Consider the following 23,415-nt stretch of genomic DNA (forward strand, 5'->3'; position numbering starts at 1 on the left):
ATCAGAAATGCATGAATTTGCCAAATTAAGGTATATGCCTATTGCCTGAGTCTGACTGAGTCTGTGTACTTGGTTTCTGGGATTTCCTTGAGTGGGACATTACCTCGAAAGCAAAGGTAATACAAGCATTAACAAGAAAGTCATGACAAAGAATAGATTCCAGAAAATGAATGAACTGAAAGTTGGGATTTCATTTCCACTGGAGAAGACAAGAAGAGAATCTTTCAGACAAATTATGCGCATATATATATATATATATATAATGTTATTGCTAGTTTTTAACTGATCTTTAATTAAACTACTTTGCATTCCTCATAGCTTGTGTTTGCATTCCGGACAGATTTACGCACATTTTTAATTTTGCAATTGCTGCACTTGCTTTTCACTCTCAATTGACCTCGTCATTTCTTAGAAGCCTACGTGGCCTTACTAGCTGAAATGTGAAGTAATTTTTTTCAGAATAGAGGAATAATTGCCACTGCTATAGGAAAAAAATAAGGTACAGTTTTTTTTGTGGAGGGTGAACAAACACTCAGATTTAGATGAGAGGAACTGGTTACTCCTCCAATATCTTTATATGCTGGGATCATAGCAGCATGGGAGATGATAGGTCTTAAAGGGTCTCAAGATTTCATTTACCCATATACCCCTCCTCTAAGGTGGCATTAGCTGCCCTGTTTAGTTAGATGTTTATCTAACACGTTCTTAAAAGCTTTCATTCATAGATATTCTGCAATTTCCCTAGGCTATCTTTTCCAGTGAGATGAGAACACTAAATAAAAGCAAAATGAATGTATTAATTTTCACTGAGCATACACAGGCTATGTTTTTTCTAGCTGCGTTCTTTGTAGTTTAACAAGAAATTGTGCTGGATGGATTCTAATTAGATCCATAGCCCCCTCGTGGGTTCATTTTGAAATCCCGTTACCCAACTTCAGTTTCATGATTAAGCTCCGAATGAAAAGGATGTCAGAAGTCTGCCAAGCAGGGTGCCAAGCCACCAACAAGACCTTAAGCACTAAGACTATTGCATTACGGGAGTTCGCAATCATAAGAAATGAGATAATGTGAGATATCTGCGGCAAGGCCATGGTGCCACTATCTCATTTCCAAAAACCTCATAGGAACCATCACTGCCAGGGCTGCAAGAGCAGAACGGGGTTGAAATGTGGTGTGAATTCAAAGATGACTGAGTGCAAGTTTTTTTCTCCTCTTCGGCTTTTGGCATTTTTAAATATTTTTTTAAATTTTTTTAGATATTCTCCCCTTGCCTTGCCTTGCCTTGCCTTGCCTTGCCTTGCCTTGCCTTCCCGTCTCTTCCCTTCCCTTCCCCCTCACAAACTTGAATAATCTGGATGTGTCTCTTCTTTCATGCTAATTCCTTCCTTTAATCTCTATTTATTCTGTTGCTAAATTGAGGAAACAATTATGTAAGGCCACAAAATAACAACAGCAGGTGAAGGCACTTCATGAGAAAAAATTTGACAATCTAATTAATGGTCTCTCCAAGCTGTAACATCTTCCATTTCTGAAGAAAATATGGGTTTTTTCCCCCTTTTTTTTCCCTGGAAAAAAAAGTTTTTTGAGAAATTTACAGAATTACTTCATAATAAAAATGTTGTACCCCAAGATAAAATTTGATCAACTTTAAGAGTGGAAATCCTTGAAGTTTATCCGTCCTATTTTCTAATATTGACACTGAAGCATTTGCTATCAGTTATAAGTGTAAAATAAGCCCCCTGAAACATCACTAGAAGTCAAACATGAATTGTCTCTATGCGGAAATTATTTTATTCTACTTTTTCATCATATTTTTTCTTCAGTTATTTTTATGACATTCTTTTTCATTTTCATTTATTTATTCATATTCCTTGCCATACTTGTAAGGAAAATCATAAAGGGGAGAACTAGAAAAAGGGAAACAATCTATTAACATGCTTTCAAAAGTAGTGGAAAACAATTACAAATGAAAGTTCACAATTGTAGCAGTGGGAGGACAAAGGGGAAAAGACCTTACCTGATAAGAAATGGATAAAGTACACAAAAGTGTGTATTGAAATGAAAAATAGTCACATGATGAGCTAAAATCACATTACTCTTAGTTATGAAGAACAAAAAAGATTTTTGTATGTGTGCGATAATAGTTTATACATAAATAATCAGTGATTCCAAATTTTGCACTACACCAAGTCAGCTTTCAGACATTTTTTTCTATGTGGTCTCACTGACTTCACCTAATTTAAGGATCATTTATGCCTCACATTTTTTATACTCACACACCCTTCTTCCCCACAGCTTGGCTAGATCTTGCTAAACCCTGTGTTCCTCCCGATTTACTCTAGGAGTAAAACCAGGCCATGAAACATACTACCTCAGCTCCTTGCTTGACCCAGCATGGAGAATCCAATGATCAACATTTCAAGCAGAAGCTGCTCAATAATGTTGTCATGGGCACATACACGATCATTTGTTCTTCCATTCTGGAACCACAATTTTGTTTATATTGGCTTTGATCCCTACTTTTTTCCCCATACACAATTATTTGTATAGAGTTGTGTATATAAATATATAAATTAATAGAATTTAGTTCTTCACTGAATTATTTGGCCTTGAGTTCTGTAATTTAACTGGATCAATGATAAAGTAAAAGTTGTATGATGTAATTGAGTTATGATAGTAGTCTGATCAGGAAATATCACAAGACAAGTAAAGCAAACACAGTGTTTCCATAAATCACAATGAATAAAAACAGTGACTCATCAACCTGGAATGTTCTTCATCTTAGGCCCATCATGAAATAGTTTTTCCAGAAGTTTATACAAAAAAACAGGCACACAAAGAAACAAATCCACCTCTTTTAAGTGGCAGAATGTATAAAATCTGCAGTTCCAAAGCCACATTTCAGTTAGTTGCCTTAATCATCTAGTAGGTGACTATCACTGGATACATTTCAGGTAGGTTATGGCAGAATTATCTTGGCAAATGATTATGTGTCCTCCTGGATCATCTAAAAAACATTCTTAATATTCATGTACCATCTTTTCCGACAAGTCCTCTATTTATGAAGGAAACGACAAAAGTAATTCTTAGAAAAGCCTCCATATTTACGTTGAGAATATATGGTGGTTTGACCTTGGCTAAATGACAGGTACCCACCAAGTCACTCTATCACTTCCACCCCCTTTCCTCTTTTTTTTTTTTTTTTTTAATATAAGCAAAGCGAAGCAAAGGTCCACACGCAGAAGCAAAAAGAAAACAGATTTATTCTCTACTCCCCATGAACAGGTGATGTGGGGCCTTCTCAGGACTCAGGGCTCCGATATGCGTGGTGCTTGCCTCGGAGGACCAAGGGTGACCCCACCCCCTTCCTCCTTTCTCCCAGCTCTATACTGAGCAGACATCACATGGTCTGGAATATCCCTTTGGTCAGTTTGGGTCAGCTGTCCTGGCTGTGTCCCCTCCCAAGATCTTGCCCACCCCGTCCCACTGGGTGAAATGTCGGTAAAAGCCTTGGTGCTGTGTAAGCACTGCTCAGCAGCAGCCACGACACCAGGGTGCTGCCAACACCCTGCCAGCTCCCAGCATAAACCACAGCACCGTGAGGGCTGCGATAAGGGAAAACCAATTCCAGCTCAGCCAGACCCAGTACAGAATACAATGAAAACAAAGCTCAGATTCAACTTCCATCTCTCTCATTGAGAAACTTTCTCTCATTAGAATAACCCAGTTAATTTAAAAGTAATTTGAAAGAAGAGAAAAAGTAGATATCAAAACTGGTAAAGTAGGAAATGTTAGACCTGAACTCTCTTTTGGATATTATAATTTTAGAAGTAACAGAGTACGAATTTTGTGTCATCTGTATTACCAGAATGAGGGAAAATATTTGCAATCACCCTTGTTCTCTGCTTACAAAGAACTGAACAATGCTTACTTATCCAAGACCATACATTTGGAACAGATCTGCGTGCTTTCTGATGAAAATGGAGACCTCCTGCCAAAGAAGAGTTTCTGTCTGAAGACTGAGAAAAGTACCTGATTACAATTCCAACATCTGTAAACCACAGATTTATAGCCAGTGAGGAACTAGCTTGTCATGTTAACTGCCTATTAGCTTTAGAGAAAATAATAACTTGCAAGATATCAAAAATATAATTGCAAATACGAAAGAATCACATACTGACAACTTCAAAACTGGCTTTACAAGACATGCCTCTGGTAGAGCTCTGGCAGACTAAATGTAGTGACTTTTCTATAACAAAGAATAGTCACGTACCAGAGCAATATTCACTCCATCTCCCTCATTCAGGCTGTTTTCAGTCATACTTTAGCAAAAAAGAGAGAGAAAAGCCACCTGATTGCAACTGATCTCCGTTCATTTCTTCCTTTACATAGCAAACAGGTCAGTGCCTTTTTAGGCAAGCCTGTGCCCCGTTAGACTTTCTAGACCTTGATGTTCCCTTGACTAACAAGCTGGTAACCTGTAAAGCCAAATGAGACAGGAGAGCACACAAAGAGAGACCAGTGCTGGAGCAATGGCTCCATCAGTCTCTTATTAGAAATTGGAGGACAGATCCTGTTCTTCTTCATGCTTCTGTAAGAAGAGTAGCTCCAGATATTTCACTCAAACTGCAGTGGTGTAAATCTAGATGAGAATTTGTTCCTCCGTGACAGCAGCTCTAAACTTAATAGAATTTTGAAGATTGAGGGGTTAAAGTAATGAGTTCCTCAACAGTTCACCTCTTACTGCCAAGTATTCATTAAGCTTGTACTGGACGTCTTAGACAGTCACCTCTAAAGTCTCTGACTTTCTGGTGAGGATACAGTCAATCTTCACTGTAATGTCCTCAAAACTTATATCTCTGAAATGTGCTTTCATTAGATTGCTCTACAAATCACCCCTTTAAGACCAATTCTAAATATGCTTTCTGAACTGTAGAGTGATTAGTGCTGAATGCAGTACTTTGGGTGAGGTCCTAACGAAATACACTGTATTTCCTTAACAATAATTGAGTTGAAGGCTTTAATATAAGGGGGTTTTTATTATTAAAATAACTCTCATATCTCTCTCCAGGTCAATATGCTGTAGTACCTTCCCATTAAGCAGATATTATGTCCTTTTATTACATTCTCCGAGACTCATTATTCTGCATTTATCTGCATTGAATTTGCTATCTATTAGCTCAAGTACTTAAATGATCTAAATCCTTCCCTACCTGACTGTATTGTTTCTCACGGATGACCTTTCCTCCCAATTTAGTATCATCTGCACACCAGAAATTTTTAGTTTAAATAATATGCTCTGAGTCACTTAAGGTACTGAAAAAGCTGTGGTTCCAACATTGATCCCTGCGGTGCCCCTGACACAAGTAACTTTGCTGCGGCTTAAAAGCATAACTCAAAATGTGCGATCTCACCAGCTGCAGTTTAACAGTATGGCAATCTCACTTTGAACGAAAGGTAAAGCCTTGCTTAATATGTATCTAATTTTTACAAAGAGTGTTATGGCTTTCTTGAAAACAGATGGTTAACATTTCGAAAAGGCTTCAGGGCACGGCTACACAGTAGTTTAAAAATAAATAAATAAATAAATAAATAAATAAATAAATAAATAAATTGGGTGCTTGCTAAACACTGAGTGACGAGTGGGGCTGTGCACCCCGATCCAGGGTGTCAGAGGGGAAGATGGGCCCTTTCAGAAGGCACCTGTAGCATTAGCATCCCTGACTATATATGTTCCTATACTTCCCATATTGAGCAACCAAAGTAAAATCCTGAAGTTAGGCAGAGACAATATTTCTCTTTTTCAGGTTATTTGGGAGAGACATTGGGGATATTGGTGCAATGCAGACAGGCATTCCTAGTGTCCCTGTGAAGACTACAGCAGAACCAAGGATCTGTGAGAGATTGGATTGTCTGTTACAAGCTAAGTTGCCTGTATTGAGATCTGTGTTGCTGCAATTGGAGCTGCCTGGAAAGAGAGTTTACCTGGCTGTGTGTTACAGTTTTCAGCAGAAAAATATTAAAAGCTTCTGCCTTGTGGTTTGGCACAAGAAAGTTTGTCAGAATGGGTGAGAAGCTGTACTAATATCCAGCTTCGCAGGTACAAAACTGACACTCTGGAGATGGGGTTGAAAGGGTCACTCAAGGATTTTTGGCAAATACGAGCTCAGCGCCTTGCTCACAAACCCAGCCTGCTTCCCCAGCGACATCAGATAGACTGCTTCCCTCTGGGCGCTCCGACTTTTCTCTGCTGCTGTAACCCACTCTCTTAAAGCTCATTTCTTACAACTACCTTTCCTTAGCTCTCCTCTGTGTGGGGTTACCGACTCTAATTACTATATTCTAAGGGGCCAGGCTGTGCCTAAGGCTTTTCTTACCCTTGGGTATGGGTTACACCCACGGAACTGTGTGTTTGCTGTGGCTGGGAGTTACAGCCCTCTCTGAAGACACACAGCTGCATATACAGCCAAGCTTTACATTTTCCCTGAAAAGGAGGGGGAAGGAGGTGCTGATGAGAAAATCAACAAAAATACTTCAAGAGCTGTATTTTTCTTCAGTAATTGAAATGTGTCTTGGCTCTAAAGCTTGTGCTGATATTTTCCACTTACTATTTTTTTCTTCCTGCTAAAAAATAGGTTGCTATGACTGAGTAGATTTTCTTTTTCCTAACAGCAGAAAAAGAACCAATTGTGTATGCACAATTTTAAGTTATTTAAATTCCATTGCCCCAAAAAGTGATTATTTTCTTTCCCTATGAGGCGTTCCAACAAATTTCATGCAGTCAAGGCAGGCTTAGCCACTTCTTTCTTTGGGTTTTTCACTTCTCTCTGTTCCCCCAGGATGTTCTATGATGATTATTTCTTTCTGTCTTTATTTTCTCTCTCCTTCTTTCTTCCTTTTTTTACCCCTTTCTTTATACAACTTGTTTCCCTGAGGGAGACTGCAGCAGTATTGCTGAAGCACTGCTAAATGCAGTAAGGAAAAATCATCCGTATTTGATGGCGTCACAGTACTAGCATGTTGGATAATCTATTCTCTTGCTTATGTGGCATGGACCAGCAAGAAAACATATGCCAGAAATCTGTATGTTTGTATGTGATTTTATTAATTTAAAAGTTGATTCCATCTCTTTTGCGAAAATACTATCAGACCGTTTTAGATGAAAGAAAAGACAGGAGCTAATAGGTCTCATGGGACAGATATTTAGACCCTTTTGACATCTCAGTATTTGAAATATGTAACATTTTGAAAATGCTTAATCCTGAATTTATAAAGCTCTAGAGAACGAGGTCTTCCATTCATTCACAATATAGGTCATAGATTTCAGTGATAGCACACTAGAATATTTCCAGATGAAGAGTGCCCACCTGTAAAGATGATTGGATAATTCATATTTTGCGTCAGCTTACACTCTCACTCTTCTTTTGAGACTGCATGAAAGAGGACATATTTCATTCGCAGTTTTCTGTCCCTTAGAAAGTTAGTGAAAGTAATAAACTTACTTAATTTTAAAAACTTTGAAGGTATCATACAGCAGCAGTTTTCAGGAGGTTAATTGCCATTGATACTTCTCACAGATATTCAACAGTAGCTAAGCTTCTTCCCTATTATAATCACTCTTAGTCACTCATATTCATAGCTCCATAGGTCATCGTATTTCTCTCTGTTGTTTCTTTCATGTGGAAAAGTATAGAGGAAGTTCAACCTACTTGATTAAAAAAAAAAAAATAAATTAAAAGACCTGAAAAAAAATCTGAAAACTTAAAAATTATTTTTTCTGAGGCTTTGGTTGTCTTAGTCAGACTAAGGAAAGGTAAGGAAGCAGATAGATAAACAGACTGGTACATTATTTTTCTTACTCCTTAATTTTCCTCCACAGTTGCCTCCTTTTTTTTGATCTGTGTTTTTTTTTGCTTTTCCTGCATTTTGGTGGGGGGTTAGGTTCAGGATACTTCTGTCGTATCACTAGATTAACTGAAGAAGGAGATAGATTTTTATACCTTTGGCAGTAACTGCTTGGTTTGTGCCATCATAGGTGTCCATACTCATATACCTGTGTTATTCCCCAGTGAATTCAGAGGAGAACCTACTTATATCTCAGTTGAAAAAGAAAAGAAAAAAAAAAAAAAAAAGAGCACAGATCAAGAACTTGATGTTAAGCAGAAAAACTTTTTATACGTAGGGAGAGAAAAAGCCCCAACTTTTCCATTTGCTCATACTGAAGATTAAGGATTTGAACTTTGTTATTAACTGAACTAGAGTTTCATACACTTTATACTGCAGTTACCAATGAGACTGGAACCTTGTTTTGAGCTCTTGGTGACAAAATCTTGGTGCCAGAAGAGAAAGAGTACTAGCTTTTTGAGATTTACAGATGAGATGACAAGAATAAAGTCTATTAAAAAAACAAACAAACAAACAAACAAAAAAACCCCAACAAAACCAACCAACCAACCATTACCATTATTTTCTTTCATCTAAATTAAAAAAAAGTTGTGTTTTGTTTTGTTTCCCCAAAAATGACTCTTGCTCTTCAATTGAGATTTTGATTAAACACTTCACTGAATTGTCAAAATATCAGAAAACTCCTTTCTTTCCTGGGAAAAATTGGACCAGCTTTTCTATGCAAAAAATGTAATATTATTTGCTGGTATCTGAGGCCTAAACTAAAACTTGCTGAAGTCAGTGAATACGAAACTATTCATATTCAGAAGCTGTCTTTCAAACAGTAGCATTTCTTTGCCCCTGTGATAATACAGATGGTATAACACTAGGAGGTAGGAGACCTGGGTTCCTTAGCCTAAGAAAAGTTGTTCTTCAAGCAGTTCCACCTCAAAAGCCCAAACTAGTCTTGAAAGGAGTGTTTCTCTCCTCTCAGAATGAGTTGCTGTGTAGTTTTGCGTGCATGGTTTGCACTTCCAAAATAGAAGTCTGAATTTGCAGCCAGGAAACTTAGCTAAAAAGGGGAACTCCACTTCCTGGAGGACTCACAATTGTTCACTTAACTGAGTAACCACTGGATGAAAACAAGGACATATTTAGGTGTCGACCAGGGTCTAGGCCTCAGGATCTCTTGTCACTCCCACTCACTGGTAGATTTTTCTGATTACACAGCTGGAACCACAGTTCACAGTGTCTGTAGGTCTTTCCCATCAGCTTTGCAGCAACCTCACTACAGAGGAGAGGTGGATTACGGCTTCTTCAGCATACCTCAGGCCCTGCTACCAGGCTTGGATTTTGTGGTGAAGTAACTGTCATTTAAAATATCTTTTCATCAACCCTCGTTCACCTCTGGGACACAGTTCGGGTGATTATTTTATAGACATCGTGTAACATATAGTTATACATAATAGACAGCACCACCATTGGAGCTGGAAAGAGTTAGCCAAAGTCTGAGCATACTTTGCATGCCAGGATGCTCTGAAGACTTTAAAATTTCAGAGATAATTTTCCATAAATAGGAAATAAGTATCTAAGCACTTGGTTCAGTAACGGCAGAGATGCTGCTGAGAATCTTCCTCAGTTAACCCTAGTTACCTGAGAATCTTCCTCCTGAAACCTTCATTAGGTAGGGTCTCTCAGGTGTCTAAGAAGTTTAAGTGTTTTCTTTCTAACTTAGTTTCCTAAGAAATTTCCTAAGAAATTCCACCATAATGTCTCTTTAAATGCCTGTGTGGTTAGTTGAATGCCTGCTTAAGTATCTCAAAAACACATTTAGGTGCCTAGACACACATGTACGTTTCTTTAAAGACTAAAGTTTTGGGAAATGCATCTTGCTGATAAGGGAGACTGAAGAGAGATATAAAAAGACTAAGTATCTTCCTATATCTGACTTTGACATTGACTGCCTTTAAATTTTACTTTGGGAGGGGAGGATTCTCTATATAAATTAAATTAACATCCTGCAACCTATAAACAGGTTTATTATTTATTCACTATCTTTTTTTACAAGTGTAGAAAGACCTGATTCAGATCTGGTCTGATGACTCATTTTAATAGACCCAGTGTGATTTTAATTGGTTAAGGTGTTGATTTTATCCCTCTTGTGATGCATCTTGCTGCAGAGAATGGGAATCTTAACATGATCTGTGCTGAGATTAAGCAATATCTCTTTTTTTAATTTTAATTTGTTTTATTCTTTGATTGATCTGTATCTTATCAAATGGATGCAAAAGAGTGCTTTATTTCAGAAGCCATTAACTCCGAGAGAAAAACTCTATGTGATCTTTCTTACTAACAGCCAATATTTATGGATTCTGTTGGGCCATATGGACAGTACTTGAGAGTCACATCAGTCTTCCATGTAGAGGGAATTTGTACTTTGTAACCTGTGTTTTCCACTCCCCAAAATATATGGAAAAGCATAAGTCTGCCAACAGCTTACTGGACCATTTGTGGCATTATAAGCAAGAGACATGATGTAAGGAGAGACAAAAAACAACCAAGCAAATAAACAAACAAATCTTCCTTTCAGTATCATTTTTCACTGCTGAAACCTCTAAATCTAGAAGAAGGATGACTATTGGAGAGTAACTCTGTTATGAACATCAGGTCGTACTGTTGCATAGATAGAGAGATGAATCAAGTGTTGTGAACATGAAGAAAATAAATAGTCATTTGGAAAATGGGATCCAGTAGAGATCTGGAGTTGTTGATGGGGAAATGATTAATGACCTGCTACACCACCTAGGTGCACACGGCTCTATGGGGTCAGATGGGATCCACCCAAGGGTACTGAGGGAGGTGGTGAAAGCGCTCGCTGAGCCATTTTCAATCATTTATCAGCAGTCCTGGCTAACCGGGGAGGTTCTAATTCACTAGAGGTTAGCAAATGTGACACCCATCTACAAGAAGGACTGGAAGGAGGATCCAGGGGACTACAGGCCTCTCAGTCTGACCTCGGTACCAGGGAAAGTTATGGAGTAGATCATCTCGAGTGCCATCACGCAACATGTACAGGACAAGGTGATCAGGCCCAGTCAGGATGGGTTTGTGAAAGCAGTCCTGCTTGACTAACCTGCCCTGCTTACTGAACAAGGGAAAGGCTGTGGATATTGTCTGCCTAGCCTTTAGTAAAGCCTTTGACACCATTTCCCGTAGCATCCTCCTGGAGAAAATGACAGATCATGACTTGGACTGGCATACTCTTTGCTGAGTAAAAAAAAATGGTTGTATGGTTGAGCCTGATGGAGTTAAATCCAGTTGGTGGCCAGGCACAGATGGTGTTCCCCAGGGCTCAGTATCTGGACTAGTTCTGTTTAATGTCTTTATCAGTGATCTGACAAGGGGATCGAGTGCACCTCAGGAAGTTTGCAGAGGACACCAAGTTGGGCAGGTGTGTTGATCTGCTTGAGGGTGGGAAGGCTCTATAGAAGGATCTGGACAGGCTGGATTGATGGCCTGAGGCCAACTGTATGAGGTTCAACAGGATCAGTGTTGGGTCCTGCAATTGGGTCAGGACAATCTCCTACAATGCTACAGGCTTGGGGAAAATTGGTTTAAAAGCTGCCTGGGGGAAAAGGTGCTGGGGGTGTTGGTTGACAGCCAGCTGAGTATAAGCCAGCAGTGTGCCCAGGTGGCCAAGAAGGCCAATGGCATCCTGGCTTGTATTAGAAACAGTGTGGCCAGCAGGATGAGGGAAGTGATCATTCCCCTGTACTTGGCACTGGTGAGGCCACACCTCAAATACTGTGCTGAGTTTTGGGTCCCTCACTACAGGAAAGACATTGAGGTGTTGGAGAGTATTCAGAGAAGGGCAACAAAGCTGGTGAAGGTTCTGGAGCACAGGTCTTATGAGGAGTGGCTGAGGGAATTGTTTAGTCTGGAGAAGAGGAGGCTGAAAGGAGACCTTATTGCTCTCTACAGTTACTTGAAAGAAGGTTGAAGTGAGGTGGAGGTCGATTCTTTCTCCCAGGTAACAAGTAATAGGACAAGAGGAAATGGCCACAAGTTGCATGAGGGGATGTTTAGATTAGATATTAGGAAAAATTTATTCACTAGAAGGGTTGTCAAGCATTGGCACCAGCTGCCCAGGGAAATGGTTGAGTCACCATCCTTGGAGGTGTTCAAAAGATGTGTAGATGTGGTACTTAGAGACATAGTTCAAGTGGACTTGGCAGTTCTATGTTAATGGTTGGACTGGATGATCTTAAAGATCTTTTCCAACCTCTATGGTGCTATGTTTCCATATGTTGAAGAATTTAAAGTTGCATGGATACATATATGCACAAAGAGGGCGAGAGTGAGATTTCAAGCTAATCAGAAACATTTCTGGCTGCTGATGCTGATGGTCTTTTGGCAAATCTTAGGTACGTATTTTCCTAATGAGACTATGGAGATGTTATGGAATCAAAAGTTTGAAGGAATAGTTGGATTCCTGAAAGCATAGTTAGCATACCAGCAACAAGGTGGCAAGCTACCACACTGGAAGCCTATGTTGTCACAGTGACACTGAAGAATGTCTGCTACCCTGTGAAGAATCCATAAGAATTTAATTACTTGGACGTCACTTCATAAATTTGACGCGACATAAAGGAGATGACTATCAAAATTTGTCTCATTTCCATCTTATATTTATTTGTTGCTTTGCTTCTGTCTAGGACACCTATCTCTGTAAAAGCTCTAGTTTCAAGATCACCAGAAAAAAACTATTAGACATTGACAGGTTTAGATGAGAATTTTAGATTTCCTGACAAAGAAAATCCCGTTCTTCTAAGTGTTGCAGTATTAGACCATTCATGAGAACTGGCAGGATTCTGGCACTTGAGCAGTTAAGTCAGTCCAACACAGGCTGAGTTACCCACCAAGGTAAAATGTAAAATAAAATGCATTGAAACACATCTCATCAGCACTCAGTATTATTTATGGAGAGTGCCTGGGCATTCCGGCGGGTAATACTTCTGTTGTTTGTTTAAGTAAAATAACTAATTTGTCTCTTTAATAAGAACATTATAGATATCCTGTGAATTTGTATGTCAGCAGCACTTCGAAAAGATGGTGTGTGCATAGACAGACTGACTGAGAATAAACTACTGAGAGCTTTACTCTGTAGCTAGAAAGATGAACCTGAGGGTAAAATATTTCAGAACTATTCTGACAACAATGCAAGTTTATGAAATGCTTGTGTTGGGAGAAAAAAAGATTATAATAATACTCTGCACATGAGTTGCACTTTTCACCTGGGAAACCTAAAGTATTTTTCAGACATCAGCACTCCCAAGAGGAAGGTCTTGTGTTATTCTACAGATGGATGAACTAAAGTACAGGGGCATCTATCACCTTTCCAGCTCCCTCTGGAGTAAAGAAGACTTTTCCACTGGGTAGTAAATGATGCCCTATGTTCTAAAATTATTTCAAAAAGAAAGTAAGAAAAAGAAAGAGAGGGAGAGAAAGAAAGAAAATGTCTTTTAAAGTTTCAGTAAACTATCTGAGTTGCTGTGGATTGGCTGCAATTTAGCAATATTAAGTTTAATAGAAATGGTTACAAGCAAGACTTTGCAGGTTTTAACTTATTCGTATAACTTGATCTTGATATTCTCTAAGCAATTAAAACGTACAACATTTTCCTCCACTAGTCTTCTTGTTGTGAGGGTAGATAGTTTCTCTAATAAGTGATTTTTAAAGTATTGTATATACACATGTGTGCAAAACTAGAAATAAAGGTCCTAATATCTGGACACTTTCTCCCACTTAATATTATAAATAGAAGTTACTTTGGTTTTTATGTTACTATGAATGACACTTTTATTCATTTTAATTAATACAAAATTTTTACTTGAGGAAAAAATAAAACTATTATCCAGAAGGCTGCTATTCATTCTGTGGATTTAATCATTCCACCAATGGATTAGTAATATATTACTTTATCAGAAGGAGGCAACCATAGATTGTAAGATAAGATAAACCAGAAGATACACTCAGTAAAAATGACATGCTTTGAACTCATGTTTCATGAGGTAGTTCTAGAAGTTCTATTAGCACAGACATTTAATCAGACAGATTAACAGGTTTATAATCTGATACTACTAACTCTTTGCCTTGTTCCCATCTGCTTTCGTGATTTGTTGTAAAGTTTGATTTAAGAACAAAATTGCAGCTGTGGAAGTTTGAAGATTTGAACTCCATATTTTTTTTAATTTCAGATTTTTGTTTGTCTGTTTGCTTCTTTTTAGGAATGAACTAGGGCAATGATGCACAGGACAAGATCTGCGTCAAAGAGAACCTTGGGTTGAACTGATCCATAAATAGTGAATTAATAATGCCAAGAAATACTAAAGGACTTTTACTTCTATAGGCTGGTAAACTCCCTAAATTAAGGAAACCCAGATCAGCTTATTCAAACACATCAGATGACATGACTGAGAAGAAATGGGGAAGGTATTCTTTACCTTGATCTTACCAGTTCAGAAACTGCTTTTAGGGGATTCCTGTCTTAAAACACACTCTGTCAGGTCTCCTTAGTGTCTTTTTGAATAAAACTAGTGTTTTCTAGGTTTGTTCTTTGCTTAGAAGAGGGACCTCTCCTCTCTCTGAAGTCTCTCAGCCTGAAGTCACATAGGAGGTTCTCATCTGCCAGGTTCCCTGTCATCTCTTCACCTCCAGGCACGTACAAACACACCTCCATAGAGAACTGTAGCTATGACTGAGAAAATACTTATCAAATTTTCTCGTGTCTTATCAATATCCTACAATACTGGAGCATACACAGTATAGAGTATGTTCAGTTAGTCCAGCAAATTGGGATGGATCAGAGTTGAGGGCCACAAGCTGCACAGGCAGTCAGGGCACGCAGAGATATCACTGGAGTAGCTCAGAGGTGTTACCTGCATTTACTGTACTCACTTTCACAGAGATAAAATGTTTAAAAGAACAATAAAAGTGTTAAGAATAATTACAGAATAATTTATTCTAATGGCTCCTTGTAAAAATGTATGAGGATGGTACTTTAACACAAAGAATAAGGTTAAGGTCACATCTGCCATAATGATGTAAGGATTTAACAAGGCAATGCTTTTGCAAGAAACGTCCTTCCCAGGTTTGTGGTAGTACTGGCTCAGTCGCACAAAAAATGGGAAAGAGTCCTCTAAAGTTATAAAATTTATATGGAGTTATTTATGATGTTATTTGCCATATTGCGATTTGGGATGAAAGCTTGAGGTTTCGTTATAGTTCTTCTGTGTTTTTATTTGCAAGGAGAAGTTGGTGCAATATGGTGTCTTGATCGGAGGGTGCCCTGGGGGATGGGGGTCATGGCAAATCCCCCTGAGGGCTTGACAGCCAGGGCTGGTCCAGGGCACCTCCCTGGGGATGAGGATGGGCTAGGCCAGGCTGGGATGTCTGACTTTGGGTGGGCCTGGCTTGGTGGGACCCATGGCTGGGCTGGGTCGTGCTGTAGGGACCTGAAGACCAGCATCAAAATATCTTGTTGGCACAGAGACTGATGGCTCCTAAAATGGTGTCCGGGACTGTGGGTAGGGGCAGTAATGTCCGTGGGTGACTCAGGGTCCTGACAGTGTGGATGATCCCTCTGTGGGTCAAAGGCTTTCCAGATTGGCATGAAACCTCCGAATCTCATTAAGAGGTATGATGACCATCTACCTCCACTACACCTCTGTCTCACAGCCAATATGTGATGGTGCTTGTAATCCATTCAATCTTTGCCTGAAGTTGAAAGAGGAAAAGTTATACAGAAAAGAAAGTGAAAATGTTTCAGACTCAGTATGTACCAATATGTAACCATAGTTAAACTGCTTCATTTTCATGAGGTTTTACTTTGATTCATTTATCCATTTTTGATGCCAGTGAGCGAGAGCAAAAGTGGCTCCCTACTCTTCTCTCTCTGAAATTAAAAAGCAGTAAAATTTAAACCAATAAAAGCAAAAGTTGTTTCATTTGCTTTGCCTTTTTTTTTTCTTTTTTTTTTTTTTTTCCTCAATGTAGCCGGTAGTCAGCCTGAATAATTCACTGTTGAACGAGGTCACTGAATGCAACTGCAATATTGGGAATTTAGAAAAGGTCTGAGTAATTTTATGACCAGTAATAAGAATTTTACCATTACAGAAGCTAAAAAAATGTTGGAAAGGTCACCAGTCTTCATGCTTCAGGGTCTCGATGATCACCTTTGGGGTCAGGACAAAACTCAGTATTGCATTCTTCACACCCACATGTACATATACACGTACACAATACTTTCAGAATTACTCATTAATAGTTTTTAATAGGTGATGATATGTTACCAGGGAAATGCAGTGTCCTAATTTTGAGATGGTTAGTATTTATACTTATCTTGTGAGAGAAGGGCTTCCCACGGTTTCTAGTTTTCAGAGGGAAATGCACTCAGATACTTCATATACAAATATTATATCATGCATATTTTGCAATGACTCGGGTGCCCTTTTATATCAGATTTTACCTAATACAACTGAAAATGGACTTTGTTTTGCTGGGTTTGGTCCCTCTTCTCCTCCATCCTGAGACAGCTATTGATATCTTGTTCCTTTGGCTGCATAAAAAAACATCCTGAGTACCTCCTCAGTGTACAGGATTATGGTGTAGGGGCCTCTATTCTGACTCTGCAGAGACTGCTAGAATAATAGCAGAGTTTTTTCACTTGACACAGTGCCTCACCAGTGAGGTTCATTGTACCAGCTAGAAGCCATGTTTCCGTTGTGCTGCTGGCAGATTGTACTGTTAACAGTGTATTTCTGACCTTAGAGACTGAATGAAATCTGAGGTTTGAGCTGAGAGGAAAAAGTCAAAGCTTAATCTGACCAAATGGAAGAGAATAAACTATTCAAGTGAGTTGGAAGCTTCAGTGGAATCTAATTGGAGATGTTCATCCTCAACAAGTGATCAAGTCTCTTGTATTTTATAAAGGAAAACCCAGAATACAATGTTCTTGTGTAACCAAATTTACACAAAGTGCTTTGAACGATTTAAGGCTGATTAGGTGACTCAGCTCATATTTGGTGGAAGATAGTTTAGACTTATTACTCATACCTAAATTCATTACCCTCTACATGGTCTATAGCAGTATGAATATCAAACTGTCAGACCTCAGGAAACCAGTTATGTCTTCTTAGTATTGTGAGCTTCTTTAATACGTCAGTCCTATTTTATGTAATATTTTACCGGCTCTGTCGGGATATCAAGACAGGTCTGAGAGTGAGATACTTGGCCTCACTGATCTCAGCCTTTTAGGGGGGTGTTCACTTTTCCAGACTGAGAAGCTTGGTAATTAGCCTACACTACTTTGCATACTGTAACTAGATGCAAATTGAGGGAAAATTTTGTATACTAATTTCCAGATATTGACCAAAATCGAAGCATGACTATGACTGAAAAATGAAGGGAGGTAAATTACAGTCATAGATGAGTTTTCTCTTATTCATTTATCTACTTGCCTACTGAAAGGTGAGGATGCTTAAATTGAAAAACTCCAGTGAGTAGTCATTGTTTCTCAGTTTCCAGACACCTTTGGACAGATGTGTTTCTGACATACAAGTATTGTAATTAATATAAAGGCAACTCGGTCATGTTTAATAGCCTGTAATAAACAAGAACTTGATCTAGAACACATAATCATCTCTTCTGTCTTTATCTTATGGTTTGTCTATGATTTTATCTGTTGTTTCCATGTTCATAACCACCTTTTTTAACTCATTAATCTTCACATACATACATGCATAGCACAGCAGATATTCAATAAAAAGTGAACACTTTGCAATAGTGAAAGAAAATTAGAAAAAAAACCCAATGCAGATAGATCCTCCTCACATCATTTCACATACTCAAAGAAGGTGCTCGGGAGAGAGCACAAGGAAAGAAATGTAACATAACAATCTGTGTAGGAAGGAATGGAATAACAATAAAATGTCTGTTAAAGAACTGGGGGAGCCTCAGAACTCACAAAGGACACTAAAATGTCTGAGTAAGACGCTATCCTTTCTTGGTTTATTTCATCTGAAAGTAAGGGGTATTTATTACATTGATGAGTCTGCAATATGTTTCTTTGGACTGATTCATAAGTTGCATTTTGCTGTATGTAGAAAACAAACTTACAGAAAAAAAATGACCTTCTGCCTACTCTATTTTCCTGTGATATATTTCAAAATAAGATTAGCTGAGACATCATAGGTATAGTATTTTAGGAAGTAAAGGTGCTTTTTCTCAGTACAAAGCAGAGGTATTGCTGGATGGGCTAGGTCAAGGAGACTGAAAGGGTACTATCCATCTGACTGAACACAGTGGAGAATCAACATTGGAATGAGACCTCCTTGGCCCTCTTTATAGTCAGTGGAGAGAAAATGGGACAAGGAGAGCCACATTCCTCCCCTCCTAAAATCACTGTCTTCTCTCAAATAACTGGATTCAGTCAAATATTCAGTCAAATTCTCTCAAGTAAATGGATTCACCCGGATACATCAGCTATGTAGATGTCTGCAGCTGGTTTAATCACATTTGGAATATAATACGTGTGATTTTCTGTGCTGAATAATCATGTTTTGTGTGTGTCTGCATCAAATATATACTCTTTCCCATTCACTTTCTGTCCATCATGCGATATCTTTTCATACAATAGGTTGATTTCATCCAAATTCAACAGGAAAATAAGGGTTTCAAAGACATTCTGTCATATACTGCTACAACGCTGTTTATGCTGGGAAAACATACAGCTTGAAAAGACACTGTTGTCATAGTCCCCTTAGTGAAACCCTCAGATGCTCATACTTTATTAAACATCAGAGAATTCACACAGTGAAAGTAAGGAAGAGAGAGAGAGAGAGAGAATGAATAAAAGCTGAAAGCAGGTATTTATTAGCTCTGGTACTCTCTGAACTAATTATTTAAACATTGTGATTATCTTTGACCAGGGTTTAATGGTGGAGTATCTAAACTTTTTTTAAAAAAAAACCTGCCAAACTTATAATTGATACAGAGGTTTCAAAGATCCAGTTTCTAAAGAGAATGGGGCATCTTTTAAATTTGGAAGCGGTGTCTTCTTGTCGGGATTGCAGCAGTGGCAACAAGGACTACTTTTCATTACATATAATTTCTATATACAGAAAACTTAATTCTCCAGGACCATATATATGACATGCTTTCACTGTGGTTTTTGAAAGCAGAAGCACAGCAAAGGTCTCTTCATTTAAGAAAGAAAGAAAGAAAAATTCTCAGACATGACAGACGATGTTTCCTGGGCTCTCTTAGATGATCTTATTAGAAGAAAATGCAACATGAAATAAAGCCCTTTGTTGTGTGTTCCTGTATGGAATGTACGTGTGTTTGTCCTGTGTTATCAGGTGAAATACCTTGCTGCGTAACTCGTACCTTAGAGCTTAAAGAGCACACTCTATATGTTACATATTAAAACCGATAACACCAAAATGAGGATCCGGCTCAAAAACATAACATTTTTTAAGCCTTTTCAAGGAAAATGCTATAGTCTAAGTTGAAATCAAATCTCTCAGAGGGATTAGGCAGACACTATTTTAATTTATCCATTCCAGAATTTGGTGCCAAGAGCGCTACAAAGATGAAAATAAAGAAACTGCCGACTGTGCATTTTTGTTGTTGGAGCTGCTGCGGCAGCAGTCTCAGAAAAAGGAGGGAACTGCTGTGCTACCTCGATCCCACACATACTGAAAGCCCATAAGAAGCTGGATTCTCACATCCTTTTGCCAAATAACTGGATAGCAGCTGAAATCCACCAAGTGCAGCTTTGTATAAAGAAAAGAAGAAAAAGAAAAAGACAGAAAAAATAGCAGATGTTTGGAATAGTGACTGTACTGCAGATTACTCTAGTGTGGGGGGTCTAAAGAATGGAGCTAGCTATTTTTGGCTTCTTGCCTTGCAAGAAGTAAATAATGATGTAGCCGTTGGTAAAGCACTATGTGGGGTTCTATATCTGTAAATGTTTCCTTCTTTGTAGACACAGACTGATTTTTTGCAAATGCAATGTTAAAGTTCAAACAGCAAAATGCATTTGGAATATACCTTTAACTGGTTCTGCTGAGATGAGCAGACCAAGGTGTCCTTGTTAGATCCTGGCAGCTGTTAGAAGGCTGAGACTTTCACCTGCCATCAGCTATGATCCAATCCAGGACTTTGCAGTTTTTGTCATTCTTAGGCCCTCTGCAAAATAGGTGCAGTCTGTTTCCATTTTGGCCAGATGATATATTACACAGACAGGACATTCATTTTGCACTTGCATTATTGATGTAAATCTACAGGAAAGAGCTGGGGCCATGGTCATTAGAGTGGCCAAGAGCATGATAAAATTTATTTTGGGTGATGGCAAGGTATTTGGAAGCCACTGAGACAGCTGGCTTGTTATCTCTCTTTGGACTAGCCTTACTATGTTTAATGAATGGTAAGCCTGTTGTTAAGGCGACACAAAATTGGTTATGCTGCTTATTCAATGCACCACAGTAACATTTTTCCACATGGGGAAACATACAATTACAACAAAAATGACCATGATTAGCAACTTAAAGCAGGAAGCACAATTCGCATACAAATATATTTTCCTACGTCTGTCTGGTTTTGAAGGCCACATTTAACAAACTACTTGCACATACCTAGAACTTAAAGTACAGAGGTAATCCCCTTGATTGTGTCTGTCAATATTCCTGTAGCTTTTCACCTGATTGGATGATCCTCCAGAGATCGCAATTTCCATCTCATCCCACTGAAGTCAGGAATCTGGTTATCTTTGAGTCATTTCTCTCTTAAACTAATCAGCTGAACTTTTGCCAAGGAAACCATAAGGTTTATAACGACAGTTCCATGATCCTATAAATCTTTTTAGTAATTAGGCAGGAATTAAGTAACTATGGTATATCAATATTTGCATGTATTATCTATAATTTTCTTTCTACAATATTAGTTACTGTTCCAGAATATTAAATTTTGTAGTCTTCTTGAAATATATATTTTTACAGGATTATTTTATTTTAAAAATACTCAGTCACTACTGTATGTTCAGTTCCTGCACCTCACATGAAAAGTATGTATGTATGATATATGTATGTATACTTATTTGCATATACAAGTATTTATTTATGTTTATGTATATGAATGTAAAAATATTCTCAAAGCAAAACCAAAAAAAAAAAATTAAAAAATCCCCCAATAACTTAAAAAATGCTGAGAGCTGAAAATGACTTAAATAAAATGAAACTTGCAAAAGTGCAAGCAGCTGCCATGAGTCTTCTGCAATAATTCATATATTTTATTGTTCTGTTTTGTTTTTTAGATAATTAGTTGGTGGCAAAGGAATAATCATGTTGCATGAAACATTGTGAATTTAATTTCACAATGAAAGCTATACACTGTATCTGCTGTGAGTTAAAAGGACAAACAAAATCCCTTAAAGGGCCAGACTCAAAAGAAATTTCATGACCACAGTACACTGTTTCATTTTTATTCTTTCACAATGCTGGTTTGATTTTTCTTGTTTGTTTGTTTTAAAAGCAGCAATGCAAAATCTTTATTTCTGTTTATTTAAATGTTAATTTTAAAGCTCTGTTTAACGTTGCTTTGATGAGTGAAACTATCAGGGAATGAACTATCATTTTGAAGGAAATGTATTTCAGTAGAACTCATGATCAAGTAATAAATACTCTTATTGCTTTCAGTGGGATTATTCCCCTGAGTATTAAAGTGAAATTCCTGTGCACATTCCCAGGTTCAGACCCTTCATTGCCCCGAAGGAGCGAATAGCATCCTGCTGATGGAAAAGAACTAGAAAAGAAAGCCAAGAAATCTGTTATTTAGAGGCAATAATGCAAAGACAAACAAAAAGCACATTCACACACAAGAGAACCGCACGAGTCCTAGAGGATAACAGTTAAGCTGAATTTTCACATTCCTTTCTTTTCCCATTTGTGGCTTCAACAGTAACTATAGCCTTTCTATCTTGATGTCACCAGCATCTGAAATAACACCTATCAGCAGGCAGTTCATGGCGATCTCCACAAAGAAAGTAGTTTCAAAGTTGTGCTAAAACCCCACCAGCTTCAGAAGCGCATTTGTTTTGTTAAGTGATGATGTATGCTCAGGCGATAAGGATCTCACACCCAGGGAGGCAGCTTCAGCAGACAGTTGTCATGGTGTTATTTTCTATGGACGGCTTGCTTGTTCAAGTTAAAATGTCATGTCTCTGTAGTTTTAAGGGAGGGCAGGGGGCACGTGTCTGACCAATATGCTGCAGCAGGGTGGAAGTCTCATTTGCCTGAAGCCTGAAATGCATGCTGTTAACTCTTCAAATGTCACTGCAGCCTCCCAGAGGCAGGTAATTCCTGTGTGTTTACTGTGCACACTCTAGAGTAGAGCCGTCTCTCAGTCTTCTCTCTGTTTGCAGACTTTGGGTGGTTTCCTTAGGCATTTCTCATCTTGGCAGATGAACACTGGCTTAGAAACCGGTCAGTTCTTTTCTCAGCCAAGGGATTATATGTTTATTCCATTTCTGAATGAAAAACAGAGAAGATGTTCACAGAAGTATTTTTTTTATCAAGCCTGATTCCAATTCTACTAATAATCCAACTTTTGACATGAGTTAGTTTTATACATAAATGTAAGCTTGGTTAGAGCAGAACTGTCAACATGTGTAGGTGCAAAAATCATGATGTTGGGTCCCAAAAGCAGTACCTCTCTTCAGATGTCTTCAGATGTCTTTTGCTCAAATTGGTTGACAAATCCAATGTAAATCCAAGATGGTTTTCCTCTAGATAAGAGGAAGTCAGTGTAGTGAAATGATCCAACAACAACTCAGTGCTTCGAGAGAACAGATCACCAGATTGAGAAGGTTGTTATGCAGACCCGCCTGCATAACCTGATTACATCCGTATCAGGAGGAAAGACAACGTGGCTGTGGGAGGGCATGGAGAAAAAAAAAATAAAAAGCAGCATGAACCTTTTTTTTTTTTTTTTTTTTTTTTTCTAAACCTTCCTGGTTTAAGAAGTCACCTTCCTGGTGACTTAGAGAATCACAGAATGGTTTCGCTTGGAACGGACCTTTAAGAATCATCTAGTCCAAGCCCCCTGCCATGGGCCAGGACACCCTCCAGTAGAACAGGTCGCTCAAAGCCCTGTGGTCTTGGACACTGCCAGACATGAGACACCCACAACCTCTCTGGGCAACCTGTTCCAGTGTCTCACCACCCTCATAATAAAAAATGTCTTCCTTATATCTGATCTAAAATTACCCTCTTCCAATTTAAAACCATTGCCCGTTCTCCCATTACTATAGGTCCTGGTAAAAAGTCTCTCTCCATCTTTCTTCTAAGCCCCCTTTTAAGTACTGGAAGGCCTCTATAAGATCTCCCTGGAGTCTTCTCTTTTCCATCTGAACAACCTCAACTCTCACAGCCTTTCCTCATAGAAGTGTTCCAGTCCCCTGATCATTTCTGTGGT

The sequence above is a fragment of the Athene noctua genome, chromosome Z, assembly GCF_965140245.1.
Source record: "Athene noctua chromosome Z, bAthNoc1.hap1.1, whole genome shotgun sequence".
Lineage (NCBI taxonomy): Eukaryota > Metazoa > Chordata > Aves > Strigiformes > Strigidae > Athene > Athene noctua.